Raw genomic sequence first — 5,000 nt, forward strand, 5'->3', positions numbered from 1 at the left:
ATTAACCTCAAAAATTTGAAGTTTTGTACTATTTCTGGGGCTCACTCACTTTGGGCTTGTAGTCAAGGCCGTTTTCTGGCATACTCAGGAGGAGGGATGCTGTCTTGACGCTTCAGAAAATCGGTGTATATTAATTTAAAAAAGCTATTCATTATCCAAACTCGTTTACACGACATACGGTGACTAATATTTGATGCTTCCTTCTGACTGCTGCAAGACGATTGGTCACTGACAGTATACCATAATGCAATGGATAAACTAATATGGCTAAACTATGTGTTGCGCAGGACAGGTTCAACAATATGAAATTAAAAATATGAACAATATGAAACTATAGACAATTCTAAAGCGACATAAGCTTAATTTAGAATGGTCTAAGAATGGTAGGCTATTCAAAGGTGGATAAACACAATATTGAGGTGGATAAACGCACTTTAGAGCACTTTAGAGGTGCGTAAACGCTATTTCCGAAATTCAGGAGGTGCATAAACGGTGTTTTACGTATGTTTAGCCTCCACTACAATCCAGGGGTATTGAAAGCGTCAAGATAATGGATCTCATTCCCAACAGGCAGCAGGATCCACTCTGTTTCTGATAAGGGATCTGATGAGGGTTCAGAGCTAGACTCTTATGCCCACAGAATAGCCTTACTTTCAGCCAAAGAGAAAAGGATTAATCACACATATTCATGAGATTCTTCTGAACACACACACACAAACACACACTCCTCTCTCCATCTCTGCCATGTGCTGTAAGTACTAAAGCTCTGTTGGATTCATTATGGGGGGTTTTGACTGGTGTAACAGCTACTAGATTCCCAGAGGTCCCTCCTGCTAAATTGACTGTGTATGCTGATGATGTAACACTGTTTGCGAGGAAGAACAATGACATTGTTAATTTAACGTCCTGCAAAATCAGCACGGATTAAACTGGGACAAATGGGTCTCTTAGCTGTTGGGAAGTTGCCATGGCAGAAGCACATCAGCTTCCTGAGGTGTGCCTGAGGCCCTTGGACTCTGTCCTGAGTCAGAAGAAGACTTTGAAGATGGAACAAGACATGTCATACAGATAAGAGGAAGATTATAAAGCCAGTAGAGTAGTTATAAAACCAGCAAAGCCACTGCTGTGGCTCAAGGGTGCAGTCTGAGACCCTTAAAAAAGATGTCTTAGTGTGATTTTTAAAAGGATTTTGTATAGCAAATAATGTAGGCCTACATATTGTTCGTGGGAATGTTCCATTGATTCCATTTGGTGTTTCAATTCTCAGGACAGTTGGAGATGGAGGGCTTGATAAACAGTGGTTCTCAATGGAAAGAGTTAGGATTAGGGGTTAGGGTTAGGCGGGGGGTGCCCAAGTTCTCACAATAGATTTTTTCCAGAGGTTCCAAAACTTGGAAAACCCCCAGCTGGAGATACTTCACTTCAGGTGCTTCAAAGAAGTGCTACGTGGCTAACAGCCCCAGTGTTGCTGACAGGAAAGCTACGTGGCTAACAGCCGCAGCTGCAGTGTTAATTCACCTTATTCACTCGGCGGCCAGAATGAGGCTAAAGGGTACACTTGCCATTACACCTCAGTCCACTGGCCTGTTCTTCTTCTTCAGTGAGTTTTTTTTTGGAAGTTTGCAAATGGAGTGCATTACCACCACCATCTGCTGGACTTAAAGTAGGTGTAATGGCAAGTGTACCCTTTAGCCTCATTCGGGCCGCTGGGTGAATAAGGCCAAAAATAATAATAATAATGTTAATGCTAATTAAATGCAATTTTATTCTTAAGTGCTAACATGTGGCTAATGTCCCAGCTGTAGGCCTAGTGTTAATAGTATGTTATGTAATGCTTATGCTAATTCTGTGTTGTGCTAGCATACTGAACTAACTATACTGAACAAAAATATAAATGCAACAGATTTGTTTCAAAAGGTTAAATAAAAGATCTAAGATTGCTGCCAAGCGTAAAAAAATATTAATTGAATCGGTCATTTCTTTTAGCCTTGTGTCTTGGCTCAGCAACCTACCCCTAAAAAATAAGAACTCCCTGAACCAAATTGTAAGGTGGGCTAGTAGGCTGATTGGAGAGCCACAGCTGAACCTGGAATCCCTACACAGTAGGCAGCTACAGAGGCTAGATGGGTCTATCCTAGAGGATGGATCCCACCCACTATATGGTGAATTTCAGCCTCTCCCATCAGGCCGCAGGTACAAAATGCCTGTGTGCAAAACTAAGAGATGCAGAGGCAGTTTTGTTCCCTCAGCTATCAGACTGTTGAATCAGTGTTTCCCAAACTTTTTTTCTGGGGACCCACTTTTTAAAAATGACAGGCCATCGCGACCCATTTCACTTCAGATCTAACATGCAACCACCAATATTGTTTTAGGCCACAGGTTCTCAAACTTTTATATGCCCCCCCCCCTAACCATTCTACACTGCCATATGTATCCTATACATAATAGCGTCTGGCCTACTACCACTACTATTACAGGGATTGGTGATGCACTGACTCAGTTTCCCACAACTCTGCAATCTCAATTACACATGAAACAATGTTAAATATTTTCAAAGCTATAAAATTCTAGCTCAGTTTTGTACAAACACACAACCTCAGGTTTTCCTCATCCTGCTTTGAACACAGTTGTGTTGCATTTTGGGCACCATCAGCGTGGAAAGTTACCTAAAAGATAACGTTTTAATGCGCATCCAAGAGTTTGGGGATATTCTTGCATTCTACGCAATCGTCACTAGTAAGCTGTTCCTGTATATCTAAAGAGAAATGTTGTAGGCTACGTTGCGTTGCAGAGAAATGGATCCATAACAGCGTTAATTCCGATCTAAACATAGCAAATAACTCAAGTCGTTATATTGTAGCCTATTTCTGGAGCTTTCTTTGGAAAGTTGAATCCGCATTGAATCCGCAAGTTAAGTGTTTGTAGGCCTTATACTAAGGCTGTGTAATGATGTTGTGACAAGCTGTTGTAAGAATGTGAAATGAATAAATATCAGAACAAGAGGCTTTTGCGCAATAGCCAAAAGATAATGCGCTTTTACTGTAGCCTAGTAGAGTTTGCGAGGTGGAAAACAAGAGGAAATAATAGCTTTTAAAATGTCAATTTAAATTGTAGCCTTATATAATGCACTGGTGTGCATTTTAAATCCGAAATAATAAGGAATGTGAGGAGGCTGCTATTAACTTTAAAGAGTGCATCTACAATTGAAACTATCAGCCTTTGACGCAAATTTAATAGCCATGCCCGGTACAGGATGTGTGCTTTAGTTGACAACATGGTAACTAGATTATGTTCATGCTGATTTTGCAACTGCGAGGTCCATGGCAGGCGCCCCACAGAAATGTTTCATTTTGCGAGTGAGATGCACGCTGCCCCCTCTGCGGGTACGTTAAGCTAGTTTCAGAGCTATTCTAGGGCCGTGACTGTGGTAAACAAACTATATCCTAATAGAAAACTGATAGCTTTCCTGGTTAAATGGTATAAGCTAGGCCTATTAGCCTACACAACATAAATTGTAAAATCTCCTGCGACCCACCCGTGGGTCGTGACCCAGTCTTTGGGAACCAATGTGTTAAATAGCACTTAGGCTACTGTTCTGTACACTCCTCCAAATATGACATCTGTGCCACTGTGTGTGTTGTGTGATACTACCTGCACATTTACAGTGACCTTTTTTATCGTGAACAACAGTCCAAGGAACATCTGTGCAATAACCATGCATTTTAATCAGCATCCTTTGATATTGTCACACCAGTCAGGTACTGTAGATGGATTATCTTTGTGAAGGTGAAGTGCCCACTAACATGGATTTGAACAAAGTGTACAACATTTGAGAGGAATAAGCTTTTTGTGTGCATAGAACAAATCTTCAAATCATCAAAACTGGGAGCAACAACAGAAAGTGTTGACATGACACTGCCACGAACACATGACACTGTCATGACACATGAACCCTAACCATAACCCTAACTTGTTAAGACAAAAACCGAATGACACAAATGACAGAAGCGTTGTCATAAACGTTTATGACTTGTTTATGACACATTCATGACAGTGCCATGTCACTCTCATGTCTATACTGTCAAGTAAAGTGTAACCCAGAGTTGCATTGCAACATGACATACAGTAGATACATACACAGCATAAGCCAATCAAAGGGTGCTATTCCTACCCCCAACCAGCAGTGCTCAGTATAAAGTGTAGCCACTAGCTATGCTGTGCTTTATTGTGCTGTAGTCACTAGCTGTGCTGTTCTGTAGCCACTAGCTGTGCTGTTCTGGCTGTGCTGTTCTGTAGTCACTAGCTGTGCTGTTCTGTAGCCACTAGCTGTGCTGTTCCGGCTGTGCTGTTCTGTGGCCACTAGCTGTGCTGTTCTGTGCAGTAGTCACTAGCTGTGCTGTTCTGTGCAGTAGTCACTAGCTGTAGTTTGTGTGTGTGCTGATGCCACTAGCTGTTCTGTGCAGCTGTGGTGTGTGTGTGTGTGTGTGTGTGTGCTGAGGTGCTGCAAAGCTGTGACTCATCCTGCATGTAGTGAATGGCAGAGCTTCCCCAGGGTCGACTGCACAACAAACAAACCTCTTCATGAACAGCCTACAGTACCTAATGGTCTTGGGCTAAATGCAAGTCATTGAAATCTCTTAATGCCTTCATGTATACGGTACTTTGCATGTCAGACGACAAATGCACACAGAGAGGTCGTACTGCTAGCCAGTGCTGTTCTGAATGAGCCCAACATAATGTAAATATATGCGGCATGAGATATGTGATAGAGAGAGGGGACACAAAGACACTTCTCTTCACTCTCATCCTCTAGTAATAGTACTGATTGACGCAGTGTTAATTCCCACCGATGGTCTCTCTACAAGGTAGCCTGAATGTTATTCCTCACTTTGGTCCAATGAGTAAATGAGTAAATGTGATATGTGACAGAGAGAGGGAAACAAAGATGAGTTCTCCCAAAATAATATGGCATTGGGAAGAGAGGTTAGAGGCTAGTGCAG

General features: G+C 41.9%; 1 protein-coding gene across 1 annotated transcript in view; it reads right to left on the minus strand.

Moving 5' to 3' along the window:
• Nucleotides 1-5,000, minus strand: part of shank3a (SH3 and multiple ankyrin repeat domains 3a) — a 172,773-nt gene that overhangs the window by 101,909 nt on the left and 65,864 nt on the right.

This window comes from Alosa alosa, chromosome 11 (genome assembly GCF_017589495.1).
Source record: "Alosa alosa isolate M-15738 ecotype Scorff River chromosome 11, AALO_Geno_1.1, whole genome shotgun sequence".
In the NCBI taxonomy this organism is placed as follows: domain Eukaryota; kingdom Metazoa; phylum Chordata; class Actinopteri; order Clupeiformes; family Clupeidae; genus Alosa; species Alosa alosa.